Raw genomic sequence first — 16,241 nt, forward strand, 5'->3', positions numbered from 1 at the left:
TAAAATGCGGCCTCCAGCAACGTAAACGAGGGAACAAATATCACAGTCACGACGACATCTAATTCATCAAAACAAGAAACTCAAACAGAAAAAAAATAGTGAAAGCAAAAACAAAAGAGAGGAAATGCAACTCAATTCGGAGTTGTTTTAAAGGGGCACTGCTTTTCTATTGGTCTGGAAAAATATGTTTTCAATGGAAGAATGTGCTGAGCAGATAATAGATTCAGTGAAACTTGTTCTTTGTTGCATCACATGATCTTCTTTTAAATGATGCTACGCAATGAATGATGTTAGAGAAACATCTGCCTCAAGAGACCTATGACAACCTGTATCCAGTGGAACTTTGCTTAATATCAAAAGGCCACGAGTAATACATTGTTTTATCAATATTCAATCACAGTAAACTGGGAAACATTTCCTAAGAACGGTCTGCTGACAGTCTGCAGGACCAAATTTCTAGGTCGTTAATTTTCAATGCAACTAATCACATATTAGCCTTCACTTAAACTCAAACATTACCACAGAGGTACTTTTATGCAGATAGTTGCTGTAATACAAATCGAAATATACTGCATTTAATTCTGCTAATAATTTCATTCCAGACTATTTGCACTATACAGTTAACAGATGTTATTGAGTACTGAAATTTACTAAATAAATATGAACACGATCTTGGCTAAAATGATCTGTTCTTAACCTCGGGGATTGAATGCCTGATTTATTGTGTTACTTACCAAACTTTGCACAGCAGTCGATTGCACACTCAATCAACTTGTTAAGAAAAAGACTACTTATGCATGGAATGAAATCCTATTAATACACATTTAATTCCTATTGAGAGCAAGTTCAATGTACCAAAAAAAGCTTCATTTTATTTTCATAATTGAAGTTATCAATTTACTTTATTTTTGTCACTCATTACATCCAGATCTGGCTAACAATACGCTGTTTACATTTTCTTGTGGGCAGATACAGGGAGACTTTTACAAATATACTGCCAGATCTCCCATTGTATCTCTCATGGTGAGTCGGGGGTTATGCTATCATAATGGGAAGGGGGGGTTTGGGAATGGGGTAGAGGTGCATATGGCCACTGAAAGGATTTGGAAAGAAATTTGAGACATGTGCTCAGAGACAGGGTAGCTGGTGCATTTTGATTGGTTCCTATAAAAATAAATCAATACATTGTGCTTTTCATACCTGCTGCAGGTATGATCTGGAATGCACTGCCTGAAAGGGTGGTGGAAGCAGATTCAATAGTAACTTTCTAAAGGGAATTGGATAAATACTTGATGCAGAGAACATTACAGAGCTTTGGGGAAAGAACAGGGGAGTGGGACTAATTAGATAGCTCTTTCAAAGAGCCGGCACAGACACGATGGGCCGAATGGCCTGCTTCTATGCTGTAACATTCTATGGTTCTATGATACTGAGTTTGTACAGACCATTAGTCAAATCCCATCTGGAGCACTACATCACCATTGTAGAGTAAGGACATCTTGGCTTTGGAGATGGTACAAGTAGAGATACCTGAGCTACAAGTAGATGCTATGGAAGTTGAGAATGTTTAAACTTAATAGACAAAACCCAGGGGAAATGCTGTTGCAATATTCAAGACCCTATGGCATAAAGCCAAACTGAAACCTAGTAATATGTTTGGTACAATCACAAACTCTACAATAAGGGACACACCTTCAAGTTCAAAAAAGGACAGGCAACTTAGATTTAATTACCTCTGAATCAGAAGTTTGTGGGTTCAAGCCCCACTGCTGAGACTTGAGCATATAATCCTGGCTGATGCTTCAGTGCAATACTGAGGTGCCAACTTTCAGATAAGACGTTAAACCAAGACCCCATCCACCCTCTCAGGTGGCCATAAAAGATTCCATGGCACTATTTCGAAGAAGAATGGTGGGGGGTCTCCCCGGTGTCCTGGCCAACATTATCCCTCAGCCAACACTAGAAACAGATGATCTGGTCATTAAATCATCGCTGTTTGTGGGACCTTGCTGTGCGCAAATTGGCTGCCGCGTTTCCTACATTACAACAGTGACTACACTTCGGAAGTACTTAATTGGTTGTCCTGAGGTCGTGAAAGGCGCTATATAAATGCAAGTTCTTTCTTTCTTTCTTTTACTTTCCACACTAATGAAGGGAATGAAGTGCCCAGGGAGGCAGTTGAAACACATTGGGCCCGATTTTACCACGCCTGGGGGTTTCTGGCGGGTTGGGTTTCGGGAGCGTGGTCAACACGCTCGGAGAAATTAGTGGGTTGCCCGCGCGATCGTAGCAGGCAATCCACTAATTGGATCCAATTACCTGCTCCTCCGGGCTCCGCGCTGCTGGTCTGCGCGTCGGGCGGGCTGCGCATGCGCAGTAAGATCTGTCAGCTGGAGGCTCTCTAGTTAAAGGGGCAGTCCTCCACTGACAGATGCTGCAACCAATAGAACACATTACAGCATGGAGCAGCCCAGGGGGAAGGCTGCTCCCAGTTTAATGATGCCTCACCCCAGGTATCATCAGATGGGGTGAGGAGGAGGGGGAGGACAGAGCTCTTCCACCCGGCGGGCAGGAGGAAGCGGCCTGCCTCTGCCACCAAGAAGGCCTGGCTCGAGCTGGCAGAGGAGGTCACCTGCACCACCAACATATCGCCCACCTGCATACAGTGCAGGAGGCGCTCCAATGACCGCAGTAGGTCAGCCACAGTGAGAACATGTAGTCTTTCCTCTACACTCCGTCTGCCACAACACTGCCCCCACCCCACATCTCCTTCGGCACCGCCAACACCACTCTGTCACATCACCCCTCATACCCACTCAAACCCCATCCTCATCTTACCTGCACCTACTCACCTCGCGAGTACTCACCCCGCCACTAACACGCAACCCAATCTCATATAACCTCATGGCTCTATCCCATACTCACCCTCTCGTGCATCTCTCTCACGGCCAGCCTCACTCAACCTGCCACCAGCTGTGCTGCAGCCACAGGGCATGCATCACATATGTGCAGTAGGCAGCGTAAGGCAAACGTGTCGTGAGCATGAAGGGGATGCACAAGGGTGTTTGAGGGTTTGTCATGGGTGTTACCTATATTGAATTTCAGAACAACTCACATCACACATTATTTTGGCACCACCACTGCCATGTCTCCGCGAATCCTGTCTGTTTTGTGCAATAATGCCCGCTCCTGGGTATCACTATGAGGACCCACCACTGATGCCACCCATTGTGTCACTGCAGAGTAGGTGCAGGTGTATTCGCAGGGCTCTTCCGCGCAGACGACTGAGAGACTTCGGCGGTGTACCCGGCTGCACCCTGGAAGGATGCGGAGGAGAAGTTGTGGAGGGCAGTGGTGACTTTGGCAGCGACAGGTAAGCAGATGGTGCTGGGGCCAGCCAGGAGCAGCTCGGCATGAAAGAGTCTGCAGATCTCCACGACTACATGTCGAGTGAATCTGCGCCTCCGTGTGCACTGCAGCTCGGAGAGGTCCGGGGAGCTGCGCCTCGGTCTGTGGACCCTGTGGCGAGGGTAGTGCCCTCTGCGACGCGTCTCTCTCTGCGGTAGCCCTCCCTCCTGCTGTACAGGTGGATGTGTCACAGCACTCTGTTGTGGAGCTCCACGTGTCAGAGGTGGATGGCGAGGCTGGTGATGCTGTTCGCCCTCCCAGGGGGTCATGACTGCAGCTACGACGGCCCCCATCCGCAATATGTACATCTGAGGGGGTCCGCAAGGTAGGCACATGTCTCCGGACCCCGGGGTGAGTGTGCAGGTTGGTGACTTTGACCGTCAGGAGGGGGGTGGTGGAGGCCACACTTTGTCCCAAGTGACAGAGCGGCTTCCTGCAATGGGTGAGGGTCTCCCCTGGCTTCCAGGTAGGTGACAGGGAGGGTCTTGCAGAAGGGAGGGGATAGGGAGGGGATGGGGGGAAGTACGGGGTAGGCTAAGCGGCTTTTCTTGTGGGACCCGGAGAAGCACTCCTGCTCCTCTTGGCCACACAAAGGAAATTTCTTCACCTATCTGTTCCTATTGACGTCATAGGACCCGATTAGCATTTATGCACAAGGCTCCCACCTGAGTTTGGTGGACGCCTCATCCGCCGCCAAAGCCGGCGACATTAAAATCGGAGAACAGCGGGAATGGACTGGGAAATGGAGCCGCTCCGTTTTAATTGCTCGCCCGCTCCGTTCCCGCCCAGCAGGAGAGAGTTAAAATTTCCCATCCATTTAATTGTTTATAAGCACCAGAAATATCTGTCCTCTATGAAAAGCTTTAAAGCAGAAGTAATTAAACCTTCTTTTTAGTTTAATAGATAGAATTCTGGCTGATTGAAAGTGAGTAGCATGATTATAATTTAATCAGGGAGGTTATATTATAACCTTTTATTCACCCTTTACTTTCTATAGTAATAATTTATAAATTGTCTTGGCCTAGAATGCAGAAGGCACAGCTGCCAATGGTGGGCCGAATGATGTGGGGGATACACAAGAGGCCAGAACTGGTGGAATGCAGAGTTCCTCGAGGGTTGTATTGCTGGAGAAAGTTACAGAGATAAGGAGGGATGAGGCCATGAAATGATTCAAACCGAAGGCGTTGGCAGATCGGGAGCCAATATAGGTCAGCGAGCACAGGGATGATGGGTATGTGGGACTTGGTGAAGGATAGGATACGGGCAGCAGAGTTTTAGATGAGCTCAAGTTTACAGAGGGTACAAGGTGGGAGGCTTGCCAGGAGAGCATTGAAATAGTCCAGTATAGAAGTAACAAAGGCATGGATGAGGGTTTCAGCAGCAGATGAGTTGAGGCAGGAGCAGAGACGGGCGATGTTACGGAGGTGGAAATAGGCAATCTCTACAAGGAGAGATACCTGAGCTACAAGGAGAGTTTTGGATGATTTGATATTCATGGAGGATGGGAGGCCAGCCAGGAGAGGATTGGAATAGTCGAGTCTGGAGGCATAAAATCATAGAATCGTAGAATGATACAGCACAGAAGGAGGCCATTCGGCCCATCATGGCTCTGCCAGCCCTTTGAATGAGCTATCCAATTAGACCCACTCCCCTGCTCTTCCCCATAGCCCTGCAAATTTTTCCACTTCAAGTATTTATTCAATTACCTTTTGAAAGTTATTATTGAATCTGCTTCCACCACCCTTTCAGGCAGTGCATTCCAGATCATAACAACTCTCTGCGTAATTTTTTTTTCTCATGTCGCCCCTGGTTCTTTTGCCAATTACCTTAAATCTGTGTCCTCTGCTTACCAAACCTTCTGCCACCAGAAACAGTTTTTCCTTATTTACTCTCTCAAAACCCTTCATGATTTTGAACGCCGCTATCACATTTTCCGTTAACCTTCTCTACAAAAGGAGATCAACTCCAGATTCTCTAGTCTCTCCATGTAACCGAAGTCTTTCATCCCTGGTCCCATGATAGTTTCAGCAGCAGATGGGCTGAGGCAAGGGCAGAAACGGGTGATGTTATGGAGGTGGAAGTAGGCAGTCTTTGTGATGGAGAAGACATGGGGTTGGAAGCTCAGCTCGAGGTAAATAGGAAACTGAGGTTCTGAACTGTCAGCTTCAACCTGAGACAATGGCTGGCGAGGTGGATAAGGATGATCAGACTCACCTGTTATGTCCCCTACTGCCAAATTGCCTGGTGTCACTCAGTTTTAAAGGTCACACATAATGGCAACTTGGGAGGAGTATTGGAGGGAGCCTGGCACCTGTACAACCCTACCCCGGTGAGGAATCAGCACCTTCAGAGAGGAAGGGGAGGGCAGAAAATTGGATAAGAAACATAGCACGAGAAAGAAAAATGTCATAGTAGGACAGAGAGACACTTACTTACATGGTGACAGCATATTCCCATAAACTCATTCCCCTAAAACTGTTCTTTGTATATCTCATAACTGGAATTTTGGCTAAATTTTACAGAAGGTGCTGTAATTGTTGATGTAAACGCTCCCAAATGACTTTATAAAATTATAGTATATCAATATGGTGCCAATAAAATCAAAATAATGTTGTTAGAGCTGCCCTGATGGCTCAGTGGGTAAATGATGTAGCACAGACCAGCCAGATCCCAGATTCAGTTCCCATGTGTTCTGAGAAAATTGGTTTAGAAATGGATAAAATATCATTACCTTAAAATTACCATGTCCTTTCCATGATTTCCAGTATGCTTATCGCCACCTCTCATGTGGACATGATTAACGTTCGATAGCCTGCACTACAGAATGTTAGTTGAGTGATGAATGGTAGGCAGAACACCAGAAGAACTCTCTGATCTTCTGTAAAAAAGTGTCAAGGGATATTTTTCACGCACCCTGCACAGGGTGGTGAGCCTCAGTTTAATATCGCATCTGAAACATGGCCTCAATGCAGTTCTCCCTCAGTATTGAAGTGTCACTCTGGATAATGCGCTCAAATCCTAGAGTGGGGCTTGAACTCGCAATTTCCTGACTCAGAGATGAGAGGGCTACCACCAAGCCAAGCTGGTACCTGGTAATGCATAGTTGTTAAAAATACATTAAAATGTGGCCTTGATATCTTTGAAGTGAGTTAAGAGTTAAAGGGTACTTCATCAATAATAGCAAAAACAGCTCATGCTTATATAGTAATCCTCATGTACAATAAGATGACACAGAGTCCTTTATGTAGACCACAAAATAAGAGTGTGAGCAGAGCTGGGGGGAGAGGGACAGAGAGGAGTGAAAGCATGGACAAATAGTAATGTGTTAGGGAGCCTTTTGATAACTGGAACTGACAAGGCAGAGGTGTCAAGGGTCAGAGCTCCAAAGGGTTGGGTTACAGTTGGTGAAGGAGTGGCTGCTGATAGGAGAGAGGAGAGAGCAAGGAAAAAGGAGTAAGCCAGTGTCACAGAAACAGAATTGTGCACAAAGATGGACAGATGGACCAGCTGACTGAGGTAGGGTGGGATGAGGCCATGGAGGGCGTTAAAGACAAGGGCAAGGATCTCAAATTGAATCACCGGGACACAGGGAGCCAGTGGAGCTTGGTAAGCAATTGGGGCATCCGACTTTGTGCAGGGGAGGACATGTCCTGTTGCATTTTGGATAGGATGTAGTTTGTGGAAGATGGAAGTGGGAATGCTGGCATGGTGACCGTGAAGAATTCTGGAGGTGATAAAGCTGCATTGAATTCTTCCTATTGGATAAACCGAGGCCATCTTTTTAATTTGAATCGGTTTAGGTAGGATGACTCAAAAGCCAGAATCACATTAAAACTCTCGCTAGAAATGTGAAACCTGATCTCTTACTGAACAGTACATGGGAAGAAAGCAATTGCGGTTTTGCAAATATTCCTTTTGCTGAGATCTGAACTAATCAAAATGTATTGCAAGTGCTGGTGACAGTTTTAAAATTCTGTTGTGTGGCAAAATAAAGAATGATTATTTCAAAAAGGTCAGGTTAGTTATTTTGAAAAAGGCTGCACAAATAACATTTTTTTCAATTAGCTCATCTGCTTTGCCCAGATAACTGGTCTCAACGTTATAGAGCCATAGAGACCTCTGCTGGTGGAAGTTAGTCCTTACATGTCATTGATTATGTGATAGTTTGATTAACATCTGGTACGACTTTACCATGTTTGTAAACAGATGTGCAATATGATATCCTGTAAAGCGGTAGTTTAGGTAAACCATCAAATGACTTATGGCGGCTTCACCATGAGTGCTTTATTTGGTTTAGTCACCTTCTACCTGATGATGTTTATACGCTACGTAGAATGGTATTTGCTTAACCTATAGACTTTATTAACTTTGTGCTTAACCAGTTAGCTAAGACATATCATAAATGTGTTTGGTTAACTTAAAAAAACCTGTTGTGTTTGTATAAAATAGGTGATGAAAAACATTGTGATAGGGCAAAATGAAACAACACTGAGACCTGGAAGATATACCTCAGAATCTCAGAAAGCAAGTGGATTCCACCCCTCCTGGGACCAGAAACTTAATGATTTCCACAGTTCACTGCTCCCTATTGGCAACTCCATAGTGACATAATCTGTATTTTTTTTTAAACACACCAAAACATAAAAAGGAACAAATTTCCTGACCTTTGCCACCAGGGAATGCCAGATCGCCAGGTCTCGGATGTTGATCTGAGATTTCTAAGGCTATCCTGGGTGGGGGGGGGTAGAGCAGGCCAGTCAGAGCAATTAAAATGAGGCAGGAAGGGGCATTGCCAACCTCCTGACTCATTTCTTTGATCCAATATTGGGTGGGCACCCAGAAAACATAGCACTATGGCCTGCCCCCAGTTCCATACCATCTGGAAAGTCTGCTGGGATGTAAGGGCAGAGGTCAAAAACTCAAAGAAAGGATCCTTTTGAAATGTTTCACTCTACCTGGGATGTTTTAGGCCAACTGGGATCTCCTGGCTGCTGACCTCTATTGGAAGCCAGGAGGTCGGGTGTCTGACACACTTCAGACCTGAGAACAATTATCAAAGTAGAGCTAATTGAAAATGGTCCACGCAAAATATCCGAGCAATCCTTGGCTAGCCATGAGCAGCACACTTTGGGTGCATTGCTCCTGTCTGCAATGGGGGAACGGGAGGAATAGTTTCCCTATCAACCTTGAAAATATGCCATAGAATACTACCGCACAAAAGCTTAATGTGGTGAAATTACTTCCTCTGCATTTTAACGGAAGCTTTAACCCATTCAAAATAAACAAGTTGACGCTTCTGTTAAAATAGCAGAGGAGGGAATGTCACATGGGGCCCAAAGCACTCATAAGATAGCATCACACTTTAAGGTTGTTGTTAAAAAGTTTCCTTAAATGAATTTGCAACCTCATATCTTACCATTTGATGTGACCATAAACAAAGAGTAATTTTTGTGGAAGGAGAGAAAATTGTGTTCCAATGTTGTATGAATTCACCTAGCATGAAAATTATTTTATTGTGGAGATACTCCATTTTACAGCATACAAAGTAGGGGTGAGCTAACTGTTTCTGTGGCCTCCAGTTCAAACCAATCCATCTCCCATTCAAGATGCTATTTCCTATTCCAGCTTGGTGATTTAGTGAAACCCAGTGCTCAGCTCCAAACATCCTTTTAGCAACTAATTCCCAAAGGAACATAGATACAATTCCTATTCAACAACAACAACTTGCATTTATATAGCGCCTTTAACATAGTAAAACATCCCAAGGTGCTCCACAGGAACATTATCAAACAAAATTTCACACTATTCTGTCGAACATAGGTTTTTACATTTTGGGGTCATTCCAGGCTGCCACTGAGGACGTCAGTAACAATAGCCACCCAGCTGTGTACAGATGCATAAAGCAAATCATGAATGCAATGTTTCCTAAAGAAAGCCAGTTAATCCACTCCCACATCACCTCCATCTCTGTCACGTGTTCTTTCATAACCTGTCCTGGTTTCCCTTCCAATAATTGTAAGCTGCTTTGGCCTGTAAAGAGAGCACATTTACAAAGATGATAGCAAGTCCCTGGGCACTACAAGCTATATATCTGTGGCCTCCATCGCTGTGCTAGTCCTTTTCAAATTAGCTTGTGTATTGTTTTGTCTGCCAGTATTCTTTTCCGGATGATCTATGAAGTGCTGCATGCATGGTATTGTAGTCCCGCACTGCAATTGTGCCATGCAGCTTCTGTGAATTAAACAGTTCTGCAAAAAGGTGTAAATGCTCTATGCATGCTTTGGGTCCATGTCTTGTATAAAGAAAGAGTACACATGCATATAATGGTTTCTACATTGAACCTTGGCACCTCTGGTGATGCCATTGAACTTCCTCCTCCTTTGCTCCTAGGTACGGTAGACCTCAGAAATGCATTCCCTCAGTCAGCAGCCTCCACCCATGCAAGTTACGCTTGGGATTTAACAGGTGGTTACCCTTAGGTACCAAACAGGGCCCCTCCTTCTCTGCACTTCTTGCTCACTTGATGCTGCCAACTCTGTTGCTCTCTTTTGCAGGCAACTCCCCTTTAAGGGTGAGCAGCAATCTTTTGCCTAATTTTGCAGCTTGCAGCCAACCAGCTTTCAGGCAAGACCCCAAGTGTATGTTTTCCATGTGCAGGGAGCCAATTCAAATGAAATGGGCAGGGCATGTCTTGCAAAATTTGGCAAGGCCAGTCCTCCCTGCAATCGGCACGGGAAAGTACAGCCCCGTTTTACTGGACTCACAAAATCAGAGTAATGGAGGTATTGTATTATGTTTTGGTGCTGAAGGACTGGAGACCTTGAAGGGCTAAATCTTGCTGCTATTTACATTGCATTAAAAAATGCATCAAACAGATTAAAGGCCAGCACATATGCTAGTGAATACTATAAAATAGCAGACAATTGAGGGTTCAAATCAAACTGTGACACCAGCTCCATTTAAATTCAGTCACGTCAAAGGTGCTTTTAAATCAGCAACAGAAGATGGGTTTATTCTTTGGACTAAATACTTGATTAGTTCAGAACTAATATGAGTTGAGAATTTTCATTAAAAATGTTGGTGTCCCCACCAGGGCTGTGAATAGAACAATCCTGTAATCTACATGAATCAAAACTCAAGTTTGACATCACCTAACCACAACTTTTAGTTCATCTTCTCTCCTATTTTCAACCTTGGTGGTGACCTAGGCCCTTTATCTCGGTTTCTTAATTAAAATATATCGGTTTCCCATCAACTCAATTCTAGCACAAAACAATTTAGGTAATCCGCCATGATAAAACATCTACATAAATGTATAGTAAAACTCATTTGAACAACAATCATTCAGAATAGAAGCTCTGCTCCATTACCTCAAACATCCCAGAATACCAACACCAAGATCAACTTTCTCCTGATAATTAAAAGATTCAAAATTCATTGAACTACATGTGCTGCAGACTGAGGCAATAACTCATTGAAAGACAGAGTTATCCATTTGTTACCTACCATCTCCACAACACTAATTAGAACTATCCAGTCTTATAATTCAGCAGAGTGCAAATTTCCTGGTTCAAACTTTTAAATTTAGAAATTACTGTTGGCAATATTAGTGGCTTAGTGCTTAATGTGGTCATACGACATTCTTCTGTCGTTTTAATGGAGTCATCAACCCATGTAAAATAACCAAGTTAACACATACATTAAAATAACATTGTGAACAATAATTTGTCTTTACTGCTTGATTTTCTGATGCCTGTGATTTTTTTCAGTGGGAATCGTTGGACAGTACACTTTACACCTGCAAGAACAGCCCACAGTCAATCCCTGTGAATCTCCGGTCAGTCACTGGATCTTCTGGGGTCGATCCTAATTTCATAAGCACAGCGCGCTCTAGGTCTGGATTGGGCACCAACTGGGAGCTCATCAAAGGGGCAGGGTGTGGAGTAGCCAGTATGTTAGCAGCTCTTAAGTGCTGCAGTGACATTTAAAGGGACACTTATGTAAAAGAGTAAAAATGTGTTTCTGGATGTCCCAAGGCTGTATGGGGCAAATGAGGTGTCTGACAGAAACCAGTGGATGGTAAAACAAATGTGGAGGCAGGAAATAAAGTTCATGGGCAAGTGATGAGGGGATGCAACAGCCAAATTCCCTGTTTGACAGATGGCAAAATGGAAGTTCTGCTGCAAGAAGTGGTGGAAGGAGACTTTGTGTGTTTGGCACTCTAAACAAACAAACAACAACAACAACTTGCATTTATATAGCACCTTTAATATAGTAAAACATCCCAAGGCGCTTCACAGGAGCGCTATCTAACAAAATTTGACACTGAGTTGCATAAGGGGGTATTAGGACAGGTAAAACAGGTAGGTCTTAAGGAGCTTCTTAAAAGAGGAGAGAGAGGTAGAGAGGCGGAGAGGTTTAGGGAGAGAAATCCAGAGCTTAGGGCCTAGGCAGCTGAAGGCGCGGTCACCAATAGTGGAGCGATGAAAATCAGGGATGCGCAAGAGGCCAGAATTGGAGGATCGCAGAGATCTCGGAGGGTTGTAGGGCTCGAGGATGTTACAGAGATAGGGGGGCATGAAGCCATGGAGGGATTTGAAAACAAGGATGAGAATTTTAAAATAGAAGCGTGGTCAGACAGGGAGCCATGTAGGTCAGTGACACAGGGTTGAGGGGTGAACAGGACTTGTTGCAAGTTAGCATAGTGGCAGCAGAGTTTTGGATGAGCTTAATTTTACAGAGGGTATAAGGTGGGAGGCCGGCCAGGGGATCATTGAAATAGTTGAGTGTAGAGGTAACAAAGGCATGGATGAGGGTTTCAGCAGCAGATGAGCTGAGGCAGGTGCGGAGACGGGCGATGTTACAGAGATGGAAATAGGCGATCTTGGTGATGGAGCGGATATGTGGTCGGAAGCTCATCTCAGGATCAAATAGGATGCCAAGGTTGCGAACAGTCTTGTTCAGCCTCGGACAGTGGCTGGGTAGAGGATGTAATTGGTGGCTAGTGAATGGAGTTGGTGGCAGGGACCGAAGACAATGACTTCGGTCTTCCCAATATTCAGTTGGAGGAAATTTCTCCTCATCCAGTACTGGACGTCGGACAAGCAGTGTGACAAAGCAAAGGCAGTGGAGGGGTCAAGAGAGGTGGTGGGACTGTCCTGACATTGTGTTTTTGGATGATGTCGCCAAGGGACAGCATGTAGATGAGAAATAGGAAGGGGCCAAGGATAGATCCTCGGGGGACTACTGAGGTAACCGTGCGGGAGTGGGAGGAGAAACCATTGCAGGTGATTCTCTGGCTACGACTGGATAGATAGGAATGGAACCAGGCGAGGACAGTCCCACCCAGCTGGGTGACAGAGGAGAGGCGTTGGAGGAGGATAGTGTGGTCAACTGTGTCAACAGCTGCAGACAGGTCAAGAATGACAGTCACATAGGATGTCATTTGTGACTTTGATAAGGGCCATGTCAATGCTCTGGCATGGGGGGAAACCTGATAAAGCGCCATTCCATAGGACAAAAATGCAGGATGCCTGGCAGGATGAAACAGCCAATGATGAAGCTGTACCTGTAGCATCTGGGAACAGATGAGTAAGAAGGCGACCAACAACAACAACAACAACAAACATGCATTTACGTAACACCTTTAATGCAGAAAACGTCCTAAGGCACGTCACAGAGCTTTGTCAAAGAGATGGTGTTTAAGGAGAGTCTTAAAAGAAGAGAGGTGGTGGAGAGGGGAAGGGGTTTACAGAGGGAATTCCAGCTCTATGTTTTAGTGGATGTACCTGTGCTGGAGTGTCCAGCGAGCTTTCACCCAGTAAAAATGTACGGGACGCCATTAAAGCTCCCTCCCACTTCATTAGCATGCCTGAGGTGAGCCCGGGCTGACTGCAGGCATAGGCCCAGCTACGATTCTGCTCCTCCCCACCAGGGAAGTCTGGGAAATCCTGGGGCAACGTAAAAGGAGTCGAGAGTCGTTGAAATGCGTCTCCGTCCCTTTTGCTGACTTTAACGCTTGGGAAAAATGGGGCATTCCCTGTGGGCAAAGGTCAGGAAAATCTACCCTTTTGAATTATTAGTGCTCGGTAAACATAGTTTCAGATGGATGTTATTATTGCTTTAAGAGGAAGGGGCATCTGTTAGCTGCATATAAGGTTTTCTCCTCTGTGAATGCACTCCAATTCCAATTATTGTACAGCCAGTTTGTCTAACTTAATAGCATCTATTATGTTGTTTTCAATTGATTTGATTTGTTTAAATTTAAGGACTTTGGGTCACTATACAAAGTTTTGACAAAGATTCAACAAATGGATTTCACCTGAACAATAAGTAGATTGAACAAAATGCTCACTTGCCGTTTCACTGGAGTCCTGCGAAGAGTGGGAAACTGTCTACTGTTAAGATTTTTGTTTCATGGCTGCCCTGTCCACATTCAGGCTGCCTTACGCCCACACTGATTTCTAAAGCAATTTAAAACTCTGTGAATAACTGAATTCATAAGGGACTGACTACACGCCTGAAACTGCTTTTTAAAAGCATGTTGAAACTTGAAAATCGGACCCCAATACATTGACTGAGTTTGATGCGGCTTGTAAGAAGGAGAAATGTTTTGCCTAATTGCTCCATAAATTACTTACTGAAGTGTGAATTTGAAAACCAATGTTGTACACAGGGAACGTGGCTTATTTTCAAACAATGATGCTCTTGGCTGTTAACTGGCGCAGTTTTATCCTTTATGTTAAAGAGCAAGTCTCATCAGTATCTTTTAAAAATATATATAATAGCTAAAAACAGTAAATAAAAAGTTTCTTTTTTCAGTATATTTCTACCGATGAGATGAGTTTGGAGAGGGCATGAAGGGAGATTGGTAGAGAAACTAGAGAAAGATGTGAGTTCAGGGCAAGGTCACGGGGTAGACTGGTGACAGGTTTGGCTTGGCAGGCAAGGGGAGAGGGGGGAAGCAGGAGAGGCCATTTAATGGATGGTCTCAGTCTCTAACGACAAAGAAGTCCATGAGCTCCTCACACTTGTTGATGGAGATGAGGGTGGAGGGGGCAGTGAAGAGGGGTTTAAGGCGAGGGGTTGGTAGTGGAGAAAAGAAGTTGGATGTCTTCTTTGCTGTCCAAGATGATCCTGGAATAGTGGATGGCATTGGCATAGGAGAGTGAGGCCTGCAAGTGCCTGATGTGATCTACCCAGAACTGGTAATGTATGGCTAAATGCTCATGTCAGCTCCCTTTGGACCTGAGGGAATGAAGATGAAGGCCATAGTGGGGGAATGACCGGGATGGGAGAGAGTAAAGATTTTGCAGTGGACAGGGCATCAAAAGTGAAGGTTAGGGAGTGATTAAGCAAATCGATGGCTGCAGAATTATTGGGGTAAATGGAGGACCAAGGGGTTTGCAGTTTGGAATTGCAGTTGAAACTGATTTAGGGGAGAGTTTTTTCCCCAGAGATAGACACAAAAGGAAGTGGGTTTGGACGGAGGATGTGGGTGGTGAGAGATACAAGGAGGTGGTCAGAGTTTACCTTGAGACCATGGGAATAGAGAAACCACTGCAGATGGCAATGTTGAGGAAGTGGCCATGAAATGGGTTGGGGAATTTATATGGTGGGACAGGTTTAGGGAGGGCAGGAGGGCAGTGAATTCTGATTAGAGTGGAGCTGAGATGTAAATTGAAATCATCGAGCATGAGGAGTTGCTCACTACAAAGGATGAAGGAGGAAAGGAGGATTGAGAGGGGTGGAAAAAGGTGAGGTACTCAAAGGAGGAGAAGGTGCCAGAAGAGTATGGGGAGGGAATAAGGGGTCATTTGGTGATAAGGGTTACACCGTGACAGTTTGGGTGGGGCAGGTGGTGGAAAGTATAGCCAGGCGGGAAAACTTCAGTAAGAGGCAAGGTGTTATGTTGTGCTAACTACTTGCGAAGTAGGAGTTGAACCCAGAATAGTACTTTAAATTAAACTGTGGGAGTAAAACTAAAGGACACAGGTTCAAACTAGAGAAGGGTACTTCTAGGACAGGTATCAAGAATTTATTTTTTCACACAAAGAGTAATCAACGTGAACTTCCAGATAGAGTAGTAGAGGCAAAAATCATGGAATTATTTAATAAACAATTGATGGGATGATGTTAGGTTTTCATTGGATGAATGAATCAAGATGGACTGAAAGCTTCCTTCATCTGTAATTATTTTGTGATCTTGTAACACCTTTCCTGGCTGATGTCCACTGCTGCAAAAGTAAGAGACACCAAATTTCAATGTAAAAAAATAATTTGTATAACACCTTTCATGACCTCAGGACAGCTGTACAGATGCACATTACAGATAATTAAGTACTTTTGAAGGGGGTTGGTGGAGGCATATTCAGTCATGGCCTTCAAAAGGAAACTGGAAAAGCACTTGAAAGGAAAAAAATTGCAGGGCTACAGGGATAAGGCAGGACTAGCTGGATTGCTCTTGCATAGAGCCGGCACAGACTTGATGGGCTGAATGGCCTCCTTCCGCGCTGTAACCTTTCTACGATTCTATGAAGTGTAATCAAAACCAATTTGCATACAGCAAGGCTCCGCAAACAGCAATGAGATAAATGACCAGTTAAATAATCTGTTTTAGTGATACTGATTAAGGGATCAATATTGGCCAGGACTCCCCTGCTCGTCTTCGAATTGTTCACATCCACCTGAAATGGACTCCTCCTAGAGAAGGCGCCTCCAACAGAGCAGCATTCCCTCAGTACTGTACTGTCAGTTTTGATTTTTGTGCTCAAGTCTCTGGAGTGGGGGCTTGAACCCACGACCTTCTGAGTCAGAGCCACTGAGCCACGGCT

The sequence above is a fragment of the Heptranchias perlo genome, chromosome 29 (genome assembly GCF_035084215.1).
Source record: "Heptranchias perlo isolate sHepPer1 chromosome 29, sHepPer1.hap1, whole genome shotgun sequence".
NCBI lineage: Eukaryota > Metazoa > Chordata > Chondrichthyes > Hexanchiformes > Hexanchidae > Heptranchias > Heptranchias perlo.